The sequence below is a fragment of the Triturus cristatus genome, chromosome 7, assembly GCF_964204655.1.
Source record: "Triturus cristatus chromosome 7, aTriCri1.1, whole genome shotgun sequence".
NCBI lineage: Eukaryota > Metazoa > Chordata > Amphibia > Caudata > Salamandridae > Triturus > Triturus cristatus.
The window spans coordinates 668657734-668680773 of record NC_140590.1 but is presented as its reverse complement, the minus strand read 5'-3'; positions in this window follow the sequence as shown (position 1 = coordinate 668680773).

Genomic DNA, 23040 nt, shown 5'->3' with positions numbered 1-23040 from the left:
TGTTTGGATTTTGAAAACCTGCTCTCTCTTTCAAAATCCAAACCATATTGCTTTTCCACACGGGGAGCTGCATGTCAGCAACTCCCCATGTGGAAAAGCAATGCGGGCTCCCGAAGGACGCAGGGAACCGGATGGGACCGTGGGGGTGTTTTTTTACGGTAAAATTAGGAGTTGCGCATCCAGCTCTCAGCGCACCCCCTGGTGTGCACGCGTTGGGTGCACGACTCCTACCGCGTTGGGTGCACAATTTCTTTTGCGTAGGGTGCGCGATTCCTAATGCGTTGGGTGCGCGACTCCAAGCAAAAAAAATATTTTTGGGAGATAAACATCAAGCTTATGTGTTTCGTTCTTGAGTGGCTCTAAAAAGAGCTGTTGTGTTCATTGAGAGTTTTTGGTACTTATAAGTAAGTACCTATACAGAGTCTAAAGTTGTTGAGGAAGACTCTGTTACCCTCATCAGTAAAATGTAAACCATCTCTCCTATAGATGTCTTGCATATGAAAACGCAGATTGTTATTGTAAATGGACCCCATTCTATAGGCTCGGAGAAAAGCAGAAACAGATTTATTCACGTTTCCTAGCTTTCTCAATCTGTGGACAAAAATGATTGGACCAGTTCCATTTCTGCCTTTGGCATATGTTAGAATAGACAAAGGCAGTTTGGGGAAAAAGTGAAATCAATTCTGCAAAGGTGTCCTTGATAAGCATTTCCAGACCTACCCCAGTCAAAGTGCCTAGGTCATTGCCACCACAGTGCACAATTATGAGGTCAGGGTGTTGGAGATGCAAAAAGGATTTTACCAATGGCATCAATTGGTGCCACTTTAACCCTCCCTGTCCAATCCGTTTTCTGCATACCTTTGGCTCCAGAAAATATAGCTGTGTCCCACAATCCACACTCTAAGCATCTTGAAGGGAGGTCTGGATGCAGTCAGATGGTCTCTGTAAATGAAATGGCAGTTTGAAAAGTAAGATTTTTCTAAAATGGTGGATAAGATGCAGTTTTGAAAAAAGAAAAGAAATGATTGGTTGTTTGACAACATTCTACATTAAAAACTAGGGTGCATGTTTCTGATTTTTAAAAGCATGATTCTTATTGGTTAACAAAAACTGATTGAAAGGAACATTATATAGGATAATTCGCGAAATTGCATTTAAAAGTAATATAGGTTGATTAAAAGTAAAAATATATTAATTTTATGAGTAGCTTCGATTATGTTTTCCCTTAATATTTATATGAAATACATATATATATATGTTTATTGACATTTAAAATATTTCGCAGGAATCGCGCACCCACGTTTCGCGGAAGCACGAGAGCGTCACGTAACGTATTCCGTATGTGTCGCGTATGCGCCTGGAGTCGCGTACCGGTCGCATAGCAATCACGCACAAAAATACATACCCAACGCACACCCTACGCGGATCCTACACAACAATCGTAAAATGGCGACTAGGTTCCGTGCAGGGCTCAAGAAAGGCACGCATTGGGTGCGCGACTCCAAAAAATAATTGAAAAAAAAAATAATAACAAAATATTAACAATATAGTTTAAAAAATAGAGGAAAACATTTTTTACAAATATTTTCCCCAAAAATTCATTAAAAACATGTAATATTTATTAATAAAAGAAAATAGGTAAAAAAAACTTTAAAAAATGATGAAAACATCAATAAAGCAATTGATACACTGAAAAATAAAGATTTAGAAATCCTATGAAATTCAGTAAAAAACCATAGTTTAGAGATAGGTTATAGATAGGAATTAGCATTTAAAAAAACCTTTGAAATTTCCTTAAAAAACCATAGGTTTCAGGTATGTTATAGTTAGGAATTAGCATTTGAAAAACCTTTGAAATTCACTGAAAAAACCATAGGTTTCAGACACATTATAGTTAGTAATTAGCATTTAAAAAACCATAGAAATTCACTGAAAAAACCATAGGTTTCAGGGGCGTTATAGTTAGCTGGACATTTCCCTCGTACAAAACCATTGAAATTCCCACAGTATAGTTGGTTCAGCTAACTATAACTCGCGCCCCCGCAATGCACTGCTGATGACATCACATATTACATCACTCATGACATGGTCAGTGACATCACTGATGACATCACTGACAGCATTCAACAGCATTCAGTGCGTTAGGGTCCCAACTACAATTTTGTAGAGTCGCCCAAGGGTACAAAAATAGCCCCGGAGTATTTTCAGCAAGAGTAACAGAGTTACTTCAAACTTTTGATGAAGAAGCGTTGTCCTATGTGGATGATATTTATCTGTCTGACGACGACTTAGAGAGGCACTTGACCAGGGTGAGCACCATTATTATGGGATTTGCCGCAGAAGGCTATAAGTTCAACTTTAAAAAGTCAAAAATAGCCCACCTCAATGTCCTATTTTTTGGATATGATCTGTCAAGGGAAGGCAAAAGTCTGGCAGCAAACTTTTTAGAAAAGTGTGGGCTGCTCCAGCCTCCAAAATCATTGAAAAACTTACAATCAATACTAGGATTCCTAAATTTCGGCAGACCATACATTTTAGATCATGCAAGGGTATGAATTAATCAAACCTGACTTTTCAGCCAGAGATTGGACACAAGAACATACTAATATTCTTCGTTTACTCCAGGAAGACATGATTGCTTACAAACACAAACACGTGTAAACGTACGCCACTTGGTGATCCGAATAATTGCAGGTCAAAGCGGGTACACCTATTTAACCTTCAATGAAGGAGAAACTGTACCAATCGCATTCAAATCACACCTGTACACAAATGCAGAAATGCGTTTCACTTCAACAGAAAAAATCCTGAAAGCCGTTCAGATTGCTCTAGCAAGAGAAAGAGCACTGGCTCAGGGGAAACGCATCATTGTCGTCACTCCGGTATCGGCTTTAGACGCTGTTACAAAAGCCAGCATCCCGAATACGAAAGCACTACATCCAAGATGAATACAATGGGCTAATTATCTTACTGCTACAAATGTTGAATACAGATTTGATCCAAGTTTAAAAACACAGGCATTCCTGCAATATGAACAAGAATATCCTCTCCCAAATGAAATCTTGCCTCTTGACCAGTACAAATATATTATTTACACTGATGGATCTGCTCAACCGGCGATAGGAAGTAAGCAGCAATATTTCTCGGCATGTGCTATCGTTAAAGGTCGCATGCGTGATGGCAAGTTCCATCCTAGCTGCACAAAGACGCAACCTCTAGGAGACTGCTCGGCTCAGTTGGCAGAATTAAAAGCACCGATACTGGCACTTGTAAATATGGATCACGAATTTCCCACACTAATCGTGTGTGATTCTTTTTACTGTGTACATTCGTACAATGAGTACTTACAACATTTGGAACAAAACAGGCTTAAGGACGCAAAAGGGAGCACAATTAAGCACAAAATACTATGGGAACAGGTAGCGGAATTGAATTCCGAGCTACCGAGGACTCACGTGATCCACTCACTGAGTCATCAACGCGATGGCATTCACATTAAAGGGAATTCATTGGCTGATGAAGCCGCAAAGGGGGCTGTACGCACAGCTTCCGTATCTGTGCTGACTCGTTCTAAAACGAGAATAGACGGAGATATAATGGTAGCTGTCATCGCTTCACGCAAAGGCAGCACAGCAGTACCTACAAAATTACCACTCAAATACTCCTACAAGTTAGATGCACAAAACATTCCATATGCTCAGATTCCTGGAGTGGGGGATAGAGTAATACCAAATATGGATCATAGGCAATGTTTAATATTAGCTGCACACAAGGGTTTAGGCTCTGCGCACACAGGCGTTATAGCGACTATTTCATTACTGAAACAGCGCTATTGGTGGCCAGGGTTATCCAAGCAAACTAAAGACTATGTCTTGAAATGCGACATCTGCCAGCAGATGAAAGGATCCACCGCTACACGCCCGGCACAGACGCAATTACTAAAGTCAGACAAACCTCTTGCATGTGTGTACTTGGACCACTGTGGCCCCTTACAAACGGACGGGATTTACAGGTATATCATGGTTGCAGTGGATTCATGCTAGAAATTCCTATGGGTATGGCCTCAGCGTTCTGCTGACGCTCGAACTGTTATAAAAGATTTGCGAGTCTTTATTGGGACATACGCAGTTAGCACGTTACACTCTGAACGCAGCCCTGCGTTTAGCTCTCGGGCTTACAATGAGGCCATGGAAGGAATGGGCGTAGCATTGCGGTTCTCGTCTTGATTGTGAAGGCGCAGTGGTGGATGAAAAACCATTTGACATCAATGATCGTTTGGCTGTTTTACAGGATCTAAAAGAATCCAGGACAAAACAAATCAATGTCATCTAAAGCAGACCCCCACTGAGGAAGTCAAGGTAGTCACGGCAAGACCTGTCTGGATCCCAAAAGACGGGGATCTGGTCAGAGAGAAAATTGCGGACAAAAAAGAATTTGGACCCTCTTACAGAAAACCTGTACCAGTGCTTGCAGTACACGAAACAAGAACTGTGCTGCTCCCGCCTCTTGCCGGAAAAAAGGAGAAAAGATTTGTCTCAATTGACTTAATCAAACCACACTATGTGGCCGATACTAAACAGTAGGCCAAGTGGGCTCCTATGTAGCAGATGTCCTCCTCTAGCTACAATTCAAGAAGTTCAAACAGAAAGACTCATCACGTTTGAAGAGCCACCTGTAAGGAATGAAGGACTAAGCAATAATGCTATGGAACTTGTTCCACTTGAACCAAACATTCAAAATCAAAGTGAAAATCAGAATAATTCACAAGTTGCAATTAGACCTAATACAGATGTCAACATCAACATGCCTCGTCGAGAGGAAAAGGACATTTCAACTAATCCCAATGCAATTCCAACAATTGATCGAACTGCTTCTGGCTATTTCATTAACTTCGATACGTTTTCTCTGGATCCAAGCGAGCCGAAACCGACGCCAGCCAAAACACCATTCAAGCAAGAATTAAAGAACGTTCTTCTCTTTCTTCAAAAGACATACCTGGTATCACCTTGGATTGAACTCCGGATAATTCCTGGGATAATGTTTTTTCTTTCATGGCTAGGTTTAGTAGTAACTTTTAGTATGCTTATAAATGGACATTATCTTCAACAATACTTTTCAGGATTTAACACAACAGATCTAGCCTCATTTTATTATAAGGTTGCACCAACATCAGCACAGAAAAATTATGTTAGCAAACACCAAACAGATTTACTCTGCTTCATTTTTGGCCCAATTGTCTGAACAGGGTTTCAACCTAGGGCAAGATGAAATTGACATAAAATCAATTTGGGGTTCGAGGAACTGGCAAGTCCAGGGTACAGAGGCACTCATTAGAGCATGCCTCATTCCACAACAGATGATCTTTTTTTTTTTTTTATAACCGACTTTTTATTGATTGGGAGGAGCAATCAGGCAAAGTACACAGCTGTATGCCTACAACCACTGAGGCCGGCAGCAAGAATCAAAGTTTTATAGTACAAATGCAATAGGACAGAGCTGGTCTCCTGCACCGTGTATCGTAGGGCCAACAATATACGCTATTCACAGGGTCATTCCCCGGCTCACTAGACATTGCATCCCATCGTCCCCCTATCATGGGCACTCATTCAAATACGTGCAACATTGCCCTGCCAGCTGCAGCCCAGCACATTTTACCGCACAAGGCCCGCATAACACCCCACAGTATGTCTGTAGCCGCATACACATAAACCTGAAGAGCAAATCGAGCAGGTGCAGTAGGCATTGCAGCCTGGCCGACAACAGGGGCCCAGTTAGGCCTTGCATAATGGGCAGTTTCATCAGCCCCGCGCCCATCATTCCCATGCGCAAATCAAGTAAGCAACACACACTGGGCCAGGCTCATACCCGCGTCGTTCGCCAGGTCGCATACCTTTCTTGCAGTGCAGTGTGGGGCTCCCTATCAATCCCATACCCCTCAGGCAGTCTGGGGCTACGGATAGGATGCTTCTGCTCAGCGCCTCCATGACAATGATACCTCGTTCAACCTCCCAAAGTCCTGAAAGGAAAACAAACCAGCAACTAGGGGCAGGGGGCGGGGAGAGCGGGGGGGAGCGCCGGGAGAAGAGAGAATGGACCTGGCGAGAAGGCAAAAAGTGCAGGGCCTCGCTACCTATACTCAGTTTCCCTCCCCCAATCAAAATATGTTGTCCCCAGGGGGCCCATAGTACATATATAGTGATGCGCAGAGGTGTTGAGGGGGAATAGGACCATGGCGCGCACATCTAGAGTTAGGGACCCTCCGATGAGAAGGGCAAGTGCTCTGTGGGCCTCAAGCGTACCCCCGGGTTAATCGGGCAGATTTTGTCATCAAACAGATTGAGGGCCCTTACTCGCGGCGGCTGAAATCGAGCATGCTCTATCCTCCCTAGGTGATCCACCAGGGGCTTCCAAAGAGTCCTAAACTTAGTGTCTCTGAATTGAAGGCGTGCCGTGAGCAGCTCCATTGCCACCACCTGCCACAAGCGGGTGAACCACATATTGATGGAAGGCGTTTCTGCCTTTTTCCAATATATTGCTACTGTTTGCTTGGCAGCGCCCAGCATGTGGAGGCTCAAGTGCCAGTCACGGCCCGTCATGGCTCGCCTAGACGTTGGTCGGAGACCCAACACAATAGTGAGCGGGTCTTCCGGCAGGGGGTATCCCAGCACACGCTTAATGTGGCTGAGGACTTCCTTCCAGTAGGTAGTCAAAAGTGGACACGCCCACCAAATGTGGATGAAATCACCCAGCGCTTGAGTACAGCGCCAGCAAAGCGGGGAGACACTGGGAAACATCCGCTGGAGTCGTGCAGGGGTATAGTACCACTGGGTCATCACCTTGTAGGCCGATTCTTGTTGGGGGATGCTACGGAACGTTCTAGGGATGTCTTGCCAAAGCCTTGTCCACTGGGCAGGAGTGACCCCTGAGACGGAGAGGTTCTGCCACCGCAGCTGGTATGGGTGGGGGCCAAGATGCTGTGTATGCTGGAGCACTTTGTATATGCGGGAGATTAAACCCTTATAGGTGCCAAATGTACGCGCCAATTGCTCGAACAGAGTGTATGGTCGTGTGGCCGCCTGCGCCAGGGCGAATCCCTTCACCCAGTGTCAGAGTTGTATGTATTGGAATTTGTCTTTTTCCGCTAGTCCAAATTCCCGTTGGCATTGGGTAAAGGTTTTGAACTCCCCCCCCATAAATAGGTCTCGAATCGTCCTACAGCCGGATTCGGTCCAGTTCTCGAAGTAGGGCGGGCGACATGCCGGCGGAAACTGTGGGTTGCGGGCGATAGGGGTGTGAGGAGAGAGGAAGGTGGTGAGTCCCCTACGGACTGCCACCCTGTCCCATATCTCTAGGACCGTCCTAGTGGGGATTGCCAGGTATGCACTGCGGTGACGCGCTGCTCGAGGCAGCCAAGCATGATCCCAAATCGGGCGACACGTAACTGCCCTATCCATGTGGAACCAAACTTTCTCGCTTTCCCACGCTCCCCATTCTAGAATGAAGCGGAGGTGCGACGCCCAGTAGTAATCCAGGAGGTTGGGGCAGGCCAGACCACCCCTATCCCGGGGAAGCTTCAGAATTTTATTAGAAAATCGCGGCTTCTTACCCCCCCATATGAACGAGACCAGGTGACGCTGCAGCCCCTGAATCTGGTGTTCCGGGATGGGCATCGGCAAAGTTTGAAAGAGGTAGAGGATCTTTGGCAATATGGACATCTTGATTGCGTTGAGGCGGCCGAGCCAGGAAAGCGGTAAGGCTTTCCAGGAGCGCAAGTCGTCCAAGACCGAGCGTTTACACTCCTGCCAATTGGCCTGTGTCCAGGTGGCCAGGTCCGGAGTCAGGTTAAGGCCAAGGTATCTTACCGATTCGCTAGCCCATTGATATGGAGCACAAGCCCGCAACGCCGCAATCTCCTCCTCTGGGATCGTGAGGTTAAGCGCCCAGGACTTAGAATGATTAATTTTAAGCCCGGAGGCCTGCTCGTAAGTTTGAAGCAGCGAGTGCGCCGCCGGAAACGAGCTTAAGGGATCGGACAACGTGAGGAGAAGGTCGTCAGCGAAGAGAGCGATCTTGTGGTCTCGGCCCTGCAGGGAGATGCCCTTGATGGCCGGGGACTGACGAATTAGGATAGCGAGCGGTTCCACCACTAGGGCAAACAGCAGGGGCGATAGGGGGCACCCCTGCCGGGTGCCCCTGCAGATAAGGAAAGGCTGCGTTAACTGACCGTTCACACGCACTCTAGCTGCGGGGGAGATATAGGGGGCCATGATGCGCGCCTCCATTTTAGGTCCAAGCCCTATCTTCTGTAAGACTGCGCGGAGGAACGCCCAGTCCGCCCGGTCAAACGCTTTTTAGGCATCAAGCGACAGAAGACAGGCCGGAATTCCCCAATGCCTGGCCTTCCCTACAATGTGGGCTATGCGACGCACATTGTCCGCACCTTGGCGTTGGTGAATAAACCCCACCTGGTCCGGCTCGATAAGGGTGGGCAAGTGAACGCAAAGCCGTTTGGCCAGTATTTTGGTATACAGCTTGAGATCGGTGTTTAGCAGGGCTATGGGCCGGTAAGAGGAGCAGAGGGTGAGGTCTTTCCCCGGCTTCAGGATGAGGGCTATCTCCGCCAACGCCATATCTGGGGACGGCCCCCCCGATTCCGCAAATGAGTTAAAGAGACGTAGGAGGTACGGCTGTAGCTGCGGCAGGAAGGTACGAAAGAACGACACCGGGAGTCCATCAGGCCCGGGCGTTTTGCCTAATGAAAGATCTCTCAGCGCGCCCACGATTTCCTCCAGAGTGATAGACTCCTCCAGAAGCTCAGAGTGGTGTTTACTCAATGGCTCCCAGTCGCACTCGCCCAAGGCCGCCGATATCGATGCGGGCTCCGGGGGGTCTCCCGCGTACAGAGAGGAGTAGTAGTCGTGAAACGCCTGAAGCTTAGCTGATTCAGTGATCACCCAGTTACCCCCTGCCCCCTTCAGCTTTGAGATGTGAGCCTTGGCCGCACGCGTGTGCAAGCGCCGCGCTAGGACAGCGCCCACTTTGTCCCCACCGTCATAGAAACGCTGCCGAAGTGTGAGTAGCGCCCGTTCTGCCTTGTTCGTCCGATGTGCACGAAGCTGACCTCGGAGGACCGCCAGCCGCCTCCTATGGGCCACTAGGGGTCGGTCCTGGTCCATCTTTTCCAACGTCTTAATTTCGCGTTCAAGCTTTGTTTCATACAGTCTGGCCTCCTGTGCTCGAGCGACGGCTATAGCAGTGAGAGTTCCCCGTATCGTGGCCTTGAAGGCATCCCATACAAGGGGGATGGGGGTTCCCGGTATGTCATTATGATCGAAGTACATCTGGATAGCCTCCCGGATTTCTTCCCTATCGACCGGGTCTCGCAGGATGTGGTCTGGGAACCGCGAACGGGGTGAGCGAGCAAGGCGCTCGTGGAGCAGCAGTTCCACATGGGCATGGTCCGAGACCGAGATACTCGAGTGGGACGCCGATATGGTGTCCCTAAGCAAGGAATGGGAGACAAAGAGCATGTCGATGCGTGAGTAGGAGCGGTGTGCATAAGAGTAATACGTGTAATCCGTCAACCCCGGGGAGTGGTAGCGCCATATATCTACCAAGTTTAGAGCAGTAAGGGATTTTTTCACCGCTGCGGACATGGCCCCCACCCCATGAAAGGCTCCTCCACAACGATCCAGGGCCTCGTCCCACACCAGGTTGAAGTCACCTCCCACTATGAGGTCCGAACCCACCGGCTCAAGGTAGTCCCGAATCATCCCGCGCAAGAAGGCATCTTGGCCCTGGTTGGGGGCATAAAGATTGCACAGTGTAAGTGTGCGGTGGCCTCTCATTAGCTCTACCTTCAAGAATCGGCCCTCAGTGTCCCTAATCACCTTCACGTCCCCCTGTGGGAAACCCGCCCGACAGAAAATGGCTACCCCCGCTGTCTTGGTGGGTGCTGTAGACCAGAACCGATGGGGGAAACGTGGGTGGGCCATGCGAGCCACATCAGCTTTAAGGAGGTGTGTCTCCTGCAGGAAAATTATGTCAGGGCCTTTCCCAAATCTGGTGCCGTTTACTAGGCGAGTTAAGCCCCTTCACATTCAGAGAGACAACCTTCGAGGAAGGTACAGTGGACACTTTTATATTGGTCAGCCAGTGCAAGCGACTCCGCCAAGATCCCCCAGACACCCTTGGGCCCCCCCCGCCAGAGGGGTAGGAATAGAAAAGGGAGGGAAGGTGAAGGGTAAGGTCGGGGGGAAAAACAGAAACAGCAAAACAGCCAACATGGCCAACAAGGCCTATTCCAGTCAAGGGAGTGGCTAGGCACAGAGGCACAAGCTATCCCAGAGATGTCACTCTCCCAAGAATAGGAGCGAGGGTCCGTCGGCACCATCACTGTACATCAGGGACGCCAGGGGTAACTCCGGGCCACCGCCCCATACATGTAGTCGCAGTGTCGAAAAAAGGCAGGCATCAAGCCCACCCCACCTGGGGTGGATGTGGCATTGAAGTGGGGGTCAAGGCAGAGAAGAAACTAGACGGACAGGCAGCAAGCCCTCTCGACCCGGGGGCCCGCAGTAAGCACAGTTCCAGAAACATGAAGGATCATTTGGGGGCAGACTCCTGTGATCCTTCCGGCGACGAGCTCCCTTCCAAAGATCGGATGTGCTGTATGATGTCCTGTTTGTCCCGCGACGATCTGCTAGCAGCAGGGGAGAGAGGTCTCCCCGGGCGGCGCACCCTGGACCAGTTGGGCTTGAGCGGGACGCGAGGTCCCGCAGCGCGGCGCGAGGGGCTGACCGGTGGGGTGTCCGGGATCTGGAGCAACTGTGCCGCTTCGCGGTATGAGCGCAACACCCGGCGTCTGGACTCCCATTGGAATATGAGGGCGAAGGGATGGCCCCACTGGTAACGGATATTGAGGTCCCTCAGCTTATCGGTGATCGGTCTGAAATCTCTCCGGCGGCGGAGGGTCGTGGGGGCCAAGTCTTGGAATAGTTGGATCGGGGCACCCTTGTACCTGATTTCGGGTTTGTCCCGAGTCGCCTTCAGGATGGCCTCTTTTTCGACGAAGAAGTGGACCCGTGTCAGGATGTCAGGAATTAGGCCAGGCCTCCCAGACGGCCCAGAGACCCTGTGCGCCCGGTCCAGGGTCGGCGGCGAGGCGTCATCATCCCCCCGAAGTTCATGGAGAAGGTCTGCCACGAAGGTCATGATATCATTTCCTTCCGCTCCAATCGGGACGCCCCGAATGCGTATGTTATTGCGTCTCCCCCTATTTTCCAAATCCTCCTGTCGGATCTGGAGTTCCACATGTTGCTCCGCCAGGGTCGCAATGCGCTGCCACAGGTGCTCCTGATCTTCTGTGCGGGCATCGAGGGTCTTTTCCATGTCGTCCACCCTGTCCCCAAGCTCTCCCACATCTCTCCGGTGCTCCTTCACGCATGCCTGGACCTCTGTACGCAGCAAGCCAATTTCCGTCTTGAGATCCTACATAAAGAGCACCATGAAGGACTGCGTCACCGGCTCAGCCGAGGTCCCCGCCCCCGTCGACGAGGGGCCCGCCAGCGCCAAAGGTCCTTCACCGTGGTGTCCTTAGAGGCTGCCGGCGGCTCCCTCCCCGGTTTAGTGCGTGTCATACTGTGGCCCCGCTCCTCCTCGACCGGGGGGCCGCCGCCACAGTCCGACCAGTCCACTCAGGGCCTGATTGCACCGCTACAGCCACCAAGCAAGCCAGCCAGCACCCAGTGGCTCTTAGGTACTGCGGCGCGCAGCCCGACGTCCACCCTCTGCTCTGGGTCCGGTGGCCGAAAATCCGGGTCGTGGCGCCGCGGTGCGTAAGCCCCAGGTTGAGCAGCACAGGAGGCACCGGGGTCCGGTCAGGCAGGAACTTCCCTCAAGACGTGTGTGCCGCCAGTCACTGTGGTCAGGTTCCCCACTGCTCACTGAGCGGTGACCCAGCAGCAAGCAGACCTCTTCTACCGGAGGCCCCGTCAGATCCACGCCGCTCGGCCCTTCTCCACTCAGGGTCTCGTTGTGCCAGGCGGGACCGGGCTGCGCAGGGGGGAGCAAACCAGTTGTCCGGGCGGTCCTGGTCAGGTCCGGGGCAGGAGCGCCGCCACAGCCCCAGCAACGGCTGCAGGTCAAGGTGTCCCTAACGAGAGACACAGTTCAGACGCTCCGATCCCAGCCCCTCCGAAGCTCCGGGTGCCCCAGCAGCTCCGCCGTCCCCCCAGCAGGCAGCGCCCTCCGGGTCACCAGGGTAGGCCCCACAACAGCAGCAGTCGCGGTCTTCCCCGCCTCCGCAGACCTTCCGCCCCCTCAGCAGGTCGCCGGATAAGAAACTCGGGGCTCAGGCACCCTCCGTCCGCCTCACCTCAGTTCATGCTGCGCACACTGTACCGCTAATGGCCCCAGCTACCGGCCGCACAGGTCGCCTCCTCCACAGCTCAGCAGGCCCGGGATCACAAAATGGCGGGTGCGCTCTCGCCAGCCAGGCCGCCCCTCCAGCGCCTCAGCCCCCGCCAAACACCAAGGGCGCCTCTCCGCCGCTTCTCGGCCACCGCGTCGTCGCTCAGGGTACCAGGGCATCCCCGCCGGCCGGCCCCGACACCCGGCCACTCCGCTCAGCTCTCTCCGGGCACTCCAGGAAGGGACGCTCAAGATGGCGGGCGCACCCGCTTCAGCCAGGGCCTCTCAGCGGTCTCAATCACGATCGCCACAAACATGCAGCCCGGGGCTCCCCGAGTCAACCGGAGGCAGCCCGCTCCTCTCCGCCACCTTCTCGCCCCCTCTGAAGGTGTCGCCCCAGCCGCTGTAGCACTTTTTGATGCGGTTTTCCCTGGCGGCGGCCCGGAGTCCCTGGCAGCGCACGTCTCACTCCATTGACAGCGTGGCCACGCCCCCAGATGATCTTTTTAAATGATTCTGTGCAACAGACATCCTGTCTTGGAATAGCCAAGATAAAGGACCTGAACACTCCAAGGTTACCTACACCAACACAAGGGTGGCAGAATTCTTCTGCAAAGGAAGGGGAAACAATTGATGACATACTACAGTACAATAGATCAGACCCATATTGGAAGGAGTGGGTGGTTTGGCCCTTAGACACAAACACATGTCATAAAAGGTTCCTGAACATCACCAAGGGACTCGGTATGCATAGGTCTGTCCCACGTTATGTACAGAGAGAACATCCAGGGGTAGTGACATCCTATAGTGTTGGGAAGTTGTGCATAAATTGTCTAGAAACCTCAACACTTGCAGAAGTGAAACAGCACTTATCTTTACTCTCACAAGACATGGATCTTAGGGACTTTTTACTAGGTACCTAGGAAACAACGTCAAAAACGTTTCATATATGCAGGCATTTATGCTGCCTATAATGAAATATGGAAGATTTTCCAACAAGAAGCCGCAGAGAGAATGTGGGAAACTTAGAAAAAGCTTTTGCTGTGGTAGATAATGGGTTAACAACTTTGACCACCAGAGTATATTCATTGGGCAACATTGTATCTTCTGCTATTGACATACTGGAACAGGATTTAGGTATATTACAACACGGCCAATCACACTTACGTTCTGTTATGTTATTAAGCTGGATGCTACAATCTTTGCGTGCAGAAATTGTGCCTTGGCATTTTATAAACAGTATGTCTCTGTTTTCAGAATACAATCTAACCGTTACACAGATTGAAATGGCACAAAGGGGAGCTAAATATACAATGCTGCATATTGAAAAACTGGACAGCCTACCATTTACAATAGCTGAATTACCATCAACTGAGTGGCTAATCCATGGCCAAATCACTCTCCCGATCACTACATTTCTGTTTCACTGTTGCCTTAAGCAATGGCTGGCAGGCAGATATGAAAAATTGGGTAAAGAATACATTAAGAAATTCTGGGATTTACCATATAGATTTCGATGCCGGAGTGGGGATCGAGAGGTGTTTCCTAGTGGTACCAACTGCAAGAACGCTTCCACCGGTTCTCTCATATGCCAAGATACCGTTTTGCACGGAGCCTGTAATGGTTCAGTTTCAAATCTGTCTTGCACATGAAAGGAACACCAGCTGCCGTAATATCGCCAGTGTTTGAGTTACTTTTGAACGGGAGTTACTTGATGCTGAACGATCAAGGTTGCTGTGGCATGCTTTCAGGCATTGCATAACTGGTCACCGTGAACACCAGGGTTGCTTGCTGTATGCATGTATTGTTTCCTCCGACAAATACAGTCAGGGAGGCGCTAGTGTGGCCTTCAGAGAAAGTTTTGTTGATACAGTTTGATGCTTTGAGCAGAATGAAAGCCATGCTTTTACAGAAAACCGTGCCACTGACCTCCGCTCGAGAAACCTTTGAACTTCAAGTTGCAAGAACCTTGACCGAGGAACAGGCGCTAATTCGAACAAACTGCCCCCTACATTTCATAGAAATGGTGGGACGTATCTTTAGCATGTCTGATACGAGTGGCATTATACACCTATTTAAGACCATAGGGTCCGGATTCCTTAGCACTTTCCAGACTATCCTTGGAGTTATTCCTAACTTCATACACTCCGTATTTGGAAGTATTTTCGGGGGTCTACCTCTGAGACTGCTTCCTGTAGCTGGAATCCTGATTATCGTCTACCTGCTGCGCAATGGACGGACCATTCGCCAGCGAGATTGCGAAGGCTCTCCTGGAAATACATTACAGTGAGCGCATTGTACAGCATCTCGGTACACCTTGCCTACGAGAACTAAGTGCTTCTTGGTTCTTATCCTTTAGACCAGTCTTTGAGGACTGCATCGTACCTGTCTTCTGATGCCTGTTCAGTGGAGGTGAATGCGAGTTGGACATCTGTCTGACACCTCTGACGGAGACGCCAGCGGACTTAGACTCCAGGCTAGAACCTTTGTGATCCCATGCACGACTCTGTCCCCAGCATATTGCCATCTTGACGCATGCCTTCCTGGAGGAACATCGGGTGCCTTTCACGACTAAATTGAATTTCAGCTCCAGCTTTGGCACCGAATTATCGAATTCAGCACCAGATGCCTACACACCAGCTGTTGGCAACGAGGAGTTTCATCTATGCACACTTGACTTGCTATGCGAGGTATTGCAGTGTTTGTCCCCTGCTGTAGCAGGCAGCGATAATGTTGTGTCTCCCAGTCAGGACATTTAATCTGAATCTGGCTCACCGGGTGCTGGGAACGAATATGGAACTTTTTCCTTTCCTTTATATTTCTAAAATAACTTTTTCAAATGGACACGTTCTAGCACGAAGCATGGCCTTCTAAGTACGCTTGCAGTAATTCAACTTGTGTGATCAAACTTGTTTAGGACTGTGATTTGCAGAACTTTACAACAATGTCAAACATTACCAAAGAACATTTTTCCTTGTTTTTTAAACTACTTTTAACGCTTTTAAAAACATTTTAGATGATTACTTGATAATTTTATGCACTGACACTGTTATAAATGTGTATTATTATTGTTAAGTATAAGGTGGAGTGGGTGTTATATTTCATATCGGTACCCTAATATAGGTCCAGGGAACATCGTACACTTTCCCTATATCATCTCCCCGTTATTTGATATGAACGAGGCTTATAAGGACATAACTCCATATAAGGACAGAATGCCTTATAGGGACATCACGCCTTATTAGGACTGCAGCCTTTTATGCACTAAACCTTTCACCTAGTTCCATGCCGAGGGTGGGTTTTTCCCAATCGATATTGCTAAGACGTCATCCTTAGCACATATGAATAATTGATGAGTACACTCTCCAGGAGGCATACTTCACCTCTCCCATCGACGCACAAGGTTTAATCTCCAACGTCATACCTCATACTGAACAATGGGTAACACACGTACATAGACTGTATAAATACAGCACCTCTTGCTATCAGAAGGCAGGAGGGAACAAAGACTTCAAGACCGACATACTGGCCAGAGACACTTAAGCTCCGGCATGCCATCGCTCCAGCTGACAGTGGTCTGACGATCCCTTGCGGGGTGTCCAGCTCAAGTCCAGGACGAAGTCCCACACTCTCACTATTCAGGTATGGGGGATTGACTCAATCCTAGCAGGATTCTTGGCTCATAGGCTCTTAGGCTTAGGCTCTGTAGCACCTACTCACATGCTAGGTACACTTAGGTACATCTAGTCAGGCATCTTAGGAGTACGCACTTTATTTTATAAATGCATTTCATATTCATGTATATGTTTGTGACTATTGCAAAATGGTAGAACAATACTATTCCTTTTTATTCACTATACTGCTGGTTCTATATCTCTGCTACTGTGTTACAGTTGTAACAGCGCACTTATTCTACGGTACAATAAATTCTTATTGTAAAAACGCTCAACTGTTTCTTCTCTGTATCTCTCTGAGAGCAAAACAAGCAAGCACGAGTGACTGGGTGAAAAGTAATATATTGTTTTCACGAGTCTGAGGTTATTGTGTTCTAAGGTTACCAAAAACGAATCTCTCTGATAACAGGAGATTCTGGTGGGACTACGATCTAGCTAATGCAAACCATAGGCTAACATATGCGGTGGGTGTGCACAGGGTCAGTCTGCCACAAGACCCACAGTATATTGTATCCGTAAACAGCGTAGGTCCTGCATGACAGGGTACTATTAGGACTACACTACAGTTTTGGATTGCCAGAGGTCTGTAAGACCCCAGGCTGTGGGTTCTTTGCCTGGCTTCAATAGGGAGACCAAGTTAGCAGTGGAAAGAGAGGGAATGAGGGCTGCGTTGTCTAGTGCCGAAATGTAGAGTGCATGTAGGCACGGTACCAGGGTCTCAACGTATGTCTTGAAAAACTCTGTAGGAAACCCATCTGGGCCAGGAGTCTTTCCCGGTGCTAGTAGCGCAAGCGCTTCCCGGATCTCCTCCACCGATAAAGGGGAATCCAAATCTAGGAATTGGTCAATGGATAGGGTAGGCAGCTGAACAGAGTCTAGAAAAGAATCTATTTGATGGGAGTCTCCATGCGCGCTGGATGCATAAAGTGCAGTGTAATGTTTGCTCATGGCCTCGTGAATGCCCCGCTGTGTGTATCTCATCTGCCCTAGCTCATCCCTTTGCTAAATGTTAACATGCTCCTTTCCTAATTCACTGCAGCTTGTCCCCTGCCCAAGCTTCTTTCTGCCGACACCCCTAGAGTGCAGGTTCAGCTTTTCATGCTGTTCTGTGAATAACCCTCTACACCGTCTCCCAACCGGGTACTGTGGGCAGCACCTCCAGGCTCCCAACTCAACCCTAGATGATAGTGGGCAGCACCTCCAGGCTCCCAACTCAACCCTAGATGATATATATATAGATATATATTATCTACTGGCGGTCGCCAGTAGATAGTTATAGTTAGGATCGTGTTTCCATAGGAAATCTCAAAATTCTATTTTGAATAACTTTGGCGCCGGTTGACGAATCCTCGCGAAATTTTCAAAACAAATGGGGCGCTCTGCTCAGCTCCTACCCTGAAAGTCTCGGGGTGATTCGTCAAGCGGGGGCCGAGAAAAAAGGGGGGTCCCAAAAGGCGTTTTCCCCATGCATTTTTCCATAGGACCTTTAGTCGAAGGTACAGCCCGAACAGCTGAACAGAATTACTTGAAATTTGGCAGAGAGGTAGTCCTCAGGTCAGGGAAGTGCCTTTTGCAGGTCTGGTATCAATCTGTTCAGTATTTCCTGAGAAAATAGCATTTAAAAGCATATAAATATCTATACGCGCGCACCGTGCGCTCACCGTGCGCACACGTGCGCGCACGGTGCCGTGCGCGAGCGAAATTCTGATTGGTTGTTAGATGTCGGTAAACATTCGAATCGGTCGAAATCAGGAAGTGTCGGCCGCCATTTTGTCTCTCGCACTGAAAAACATTAGATTTTTTTCAAAAAAATTGCGGGGTGCGCGCACGGTGCGCGCAGTGCACCGTGAGCCCAAAGCGCGCGCACGGTGAAAAACCTTGAAAAAAAAAAACATTTATAAATACATAACTTAGCATTTTAAAAAACGTACAAATTCACTTAAAAAACCATAGGTTTCACACAGGTTATAGTTAAGTGGATATTTCACTCGTAAAAAACCAATGAAATTCCCCCGTTATAGTTAGTTCAGATAACTATAACTCGCGCGACCGCCACTCTATCACAAGGATGATGTCATCAGTGATGTCATGAGTGATGCCACTGACCATGTCATGAGTGATGTAATATGTGACGTCATGAGCAGTGGATTGCGGGCGTGCGAGTTATAGTTATCTTGGGCGCTGCAAAATTCTCTGGTGCGAAATGGCTGGCCACCTTTGTCAATAAATCAACGGCAGACGAGTGCATCTGGATATGCTTGGGCATTTTGTTTATGAATTCATTACGCAGCAGCCCTGCCGCGCCAGATTGCACCATCTCAGAAATAAAGAGAGGCTGCGAGGGAAACCCTTCCCGTTCGTATCAGCGCTACCGTTGTGGCTTAAACAGGACAGCGATCAATCCAGAGCCTTGAACTTGGTATACTTTTATTTTTGCTATGAAACAGAAGGAGCCCACTCAGGGTAACTACACTATCCAGCTTGCACCTGGGGCACTGAGCCACACCCACTCAGGGCGGGACATTAAATAATTGCAGGCTGGCTTTTCCTAATGTTTTCATGCTATTGCCCCTGAGGAAGAAATTGAATGAACTTTGAAACGCGTTGGGCGCTGCAAAATTCTCTGGTGCGAAATGGCTGGCCGCCTTTGTCAATAAATCAACGGCAGACGAGTGCATCTGGATATGCTTGGGCATTTTGTTTATGAATTCATTACGCGGCAGCCCTGCCGCGCCAGATTGCACCATCTCAGAAATAAAGAGAGGCTGCGAGGGAAACCCTTCCCGTTCGTATCGGCGCTACCGTTGTGGCTTAAACAGGACAGCGATCAATCCAGAACCTTGAACTTGGTATACTTTTATTTTTGCTATGAAACAGAAGGAGCCCACTCAGGGTAACTACACTATCCAGCTTGCACCTGGGGCACTCAGCCACACCCACTCAGGGCGGGACATTATATAATTGCAGGCTGGCTTTTCCTAATGTTTTCATGCTATTGCCCCTGAGGAAGAAGTTGAATGAACTTTGAAACGCGTTGGGCGCTGCAAAATTCTCTGGTGCGAAATGGCTGGCCGCCTTGGTCAATAAATCAACGGCAGACGAGTGCATCTGGATATGCTTGGGCATTTTGTTTATGAATTCATTACGCGGCAGCCCTGCCGTGCCAGATTGCACCATCTCAGAAATAAAGAGAGGCTGCGAGGGAAACCCTTCCCGTTCGTATCGGCGCTACCGTTGTGGCTTAAACAGGACAGCGATCAATCCAGAGCCTTGAACTTGGTATACTTTTATTTTTGCTATGAAACAGAAGGAGCCCACTCAGGGTAACTACACTATCCAGCTTGCACCTGGGGCACTCAGCCACACCCACTCAGGGCGGGACATTATATAATTGCAGGCTGGCTTTTCCTAATGTTTTCATGCTATTGCCCCTGAGGAAGAAGTTGAATGAACTTTGAAACGCGTTGGGCGCTGCAAAATTCTCTGGTGCGAAATGGCTGTCCGCCTTTGTCAATAAATCAACGGCAGACGTGTGCATCTGGATATGCTTGGGCATTTTGTTTATGAATTCATTACGCGGCAGCCCTGCAGCGCCAGATTGCACCATCTCAGAAATGAAGAGAGGCTGCGAGGGAAACCCTTCCCGTTCGTATCGGCACTACCGTTGTGGCTTAAACAGGACAGCGATCAATCCAGAGCCTTGAACTTGGTATACTTTTATTTTTGCTATGAAACAGAAGGAGCCCACTCAGGGTAACTACACTATCCAGCTTGCACCTGGGGCACTCAGCCACACCCACTCAGGGCGGGACATTATATAATTGCAGGCTGGCTTTTCCTAATGTTTTCATGCTATTGTCCCTGAGGAAGAAGTTGAATGAACTTTGAAACGCGTTGGGCGCTGCAAAATTCTCTGGTGCGAAATGGCTGGCTGCCTTTGTCAATAAATCAACGGCAGACGAGTGCATCTGGATATGCTTGGGCATTTTGTTTATGAATTCATTACGCGGCAGCCCTGCCGCGCCAGATTGCATCATCTCAGAAATAAAGAGAGGCTGCGAGGGAAACCCTTCCCGTTCGTATCGGCGCTACCGTTGTGGCTTAAACAGGACAGCGATCAATCCAGAACCTTGAACTTGGTATACTTTTATTTTTGCTATGAAACAGAAGGAGCCCACTCAGGGTAACTACACTATCCAGCTTGCACCTGGGGCACTCAGCCACACCCACTCAGGGCGGGACATTATATAATTGCAGGCTGGCTTTTCCTAATGTTTTCATGCTATTGCCCCTGAGGAAGAAGTTGAATGAACTTTGAAACGCGTTGGGCGCTGCAAAATTATCTGGTGCGAAATGGCTGGCTGCCTTTGTCAATAAATCAACGGCAGACGAGTGCATCTGGATATGCTTGGGCATTTTGTTTATGAATATATATATATATACACAACAAAGTTTGCTGAGGCCAATACATGGAGCTTTAGCAGCGTTTATTTTAATGCAAGATGTGGTTGCAGGTACACCAACCTGGCGCATTTCGGCAGAATGACTTAATCATAGGTAAAGAGGTAACCAGACACAGGTGCTTTTATGTCAATGTTCCCACGTGACTTCCCACGTGGCTTAGTGCATGCAAGTCCCACAATGCATTATTTGCCTCGAGAAACTTGCTGTGTTGTAGCATTCATTCCATTTTTGCTGAATACCGTTATTTTAGAACCACAAACTCTTTTAATTTTAATTTTGCTTAAATGCAAAAATGAAGTGTCATGTGCAGTTTAAAATGTATTATTGACAGTGTTTATTCACCGACCTCATTTTCTGTCCAGCTGCAACAGTCCAAATCTTTTCATGCAAACGTGCATAAGTCCGGAATAGCCAGGAAGAGGTGAATAACTCTCCCTTCTCCCTTTCTTGCTTCAAAAATCGCGCACTTTTAGGTTCAATCCTGTTCCAGCGTGTAGAGGCAAGCATGTCATGCCCCCCTAATTAAATCCCAAACATTCTTCTGTCAACAGGTCCCCCGACCCTGCAGGGCGGCCTCAATAAAGGGACAGAAACTCCCGGTAATCAGATACACAACAAAGTTTGCTGAGGCCAATTCACTGAGCTTTAGCAGCGTTTATTTTATTGCAAGATATGGCTGCAGGTACACAAACCTGACGCGTTTCAGCAGAATACCTTAATCAAAGGTGAAGAGGTAACCAGACACAGGTGTTTTTATGTCCATGTCCCCACGTGACTTAGCTTATTGCATGCAAGTCCCACAATGCATTATTACTGCCTCGAGAAACTTGCTGTGTTGCGGCATCCATTCCATTTTTTCTTAATAGCGTTATTTTAGAACCACAAAGTCTTTTCAATTTCATTTTGCTTAATTGCAAAAATGAAGTGTCACATGCAGTTTAAAATTCATTATTGACAGCGTTTATTCACCGACCTCATTTTTTGTCCAGCTGCCACATTCCAAATCTTCTAATGCAAATGTGCATATGTCCGGAATTGCCAGGAAGAGGTGAATACCTCTCCCTTTCTTGCTTCAAAAATCACGCTCTTTTAGGTTCAATCCTCTTCCAGGGTGTAGAGGCAAGCAGGTCATGCCGCCCTAATTAAATCCAAAACATTCTTCTGTTGACGGGGCCCCCGAACCTGCAGGGCGGCCTCAGCTACAGGGACAGAAACTCCCGGTAATCAGATACACAACAAAGTTTGCTGAGGCCAATTCACTGAGCTTTAGCAGCGTTTATTTTAATGCAAGATGTGGCTGCAGGTATACAAACCTGACGCATTTCGGCAGAATGCCATAATCATAGGTAAAGAGGTAACCGGGCACAGGTGCTTTTATGTCCATGCTCCCACGTGACTTCGCATAGTGCATGCAAGCTCCACAATGCATTATTACTGCCTCAAGAAACTTGCTGTGTTGTGGCATCTATATATATACATATATATATACACACACACACACACATATATATACATACATACATACATATTATCTACTGGCGGTCGCCAGTAGATAGTTATAGTTAGGACCGAGTTTCCATAGGAAATCTCACAATTCTATTTTGAATAACTTTGGTGCCGTTTGACGAATCCTCGCGAAATTTTCAAAACTAATGGGGCGCTCTGCTCAGCTCCTACCCTGAAAGTCTCGGGGTGATTCGTCAAGTGGGGGCTGAGAAAAAAGGGGGGTCCCAAAACGTGTTTTCCCCATGCATTTTCCCATAGGACCTTTAGTCGAAGGTACAGCCCGAACGGCTGAACAGAATTACTTGAAATTTGGCAAAGAGGTAGTCCTCAGGTCAGGGATGTGCCTTTTACATATATGGTGTCAATCTGTTTAGTAGTTGCTGAGAAAATTGCAGTTAAAAGTACATAAATATCTATATGCGCGCACCGTGCGCGCACCGTGCGCGCACGGTGCCGTGCGAGAGCGTAATTCTGATTGGTGGTTACATGTCAGTCAAAATTCGAATCGGTTGAAATCAGGAAGTGTCGGCCGCCATTTTGTGTATGACAGTAAAAAAGAAAGGTGGAGAACGTGAAAAGGGGGCAGGGTACAGAGTTCCTGACCCCCTAGCTTTTGTCAGGGGGTCTCTGAAGGACCCTGAAGGGTGAAAAAAACATTTTATTTTTTGTTAAAAAATTTAAGTGTTTAGATGTTAGGTGGCTCTAAAAAGAGCCGTTGTGTTAATTGAGGAACAGAGGAACAAAAAAATGAAAAAAATTATAGGGTGCCGCATGTGTGCTGCTGTATCTTGCTCTCTATTAGGGGAATGCTGGTGTCCCCATAAGAGAGAAGAGCATTGCACGCATTGCACCGTATATGCACCCTCTTGAAAAGAGGGTGTATATCCAGAGGAACAGAAGCAGGTGAAGCTGCTGCCACAGATGAAGTGCTCGGCTGAGCTGCCGATGATTTGCTCGGCTGAGCTGCTGCGGATGTGCTCGGCTG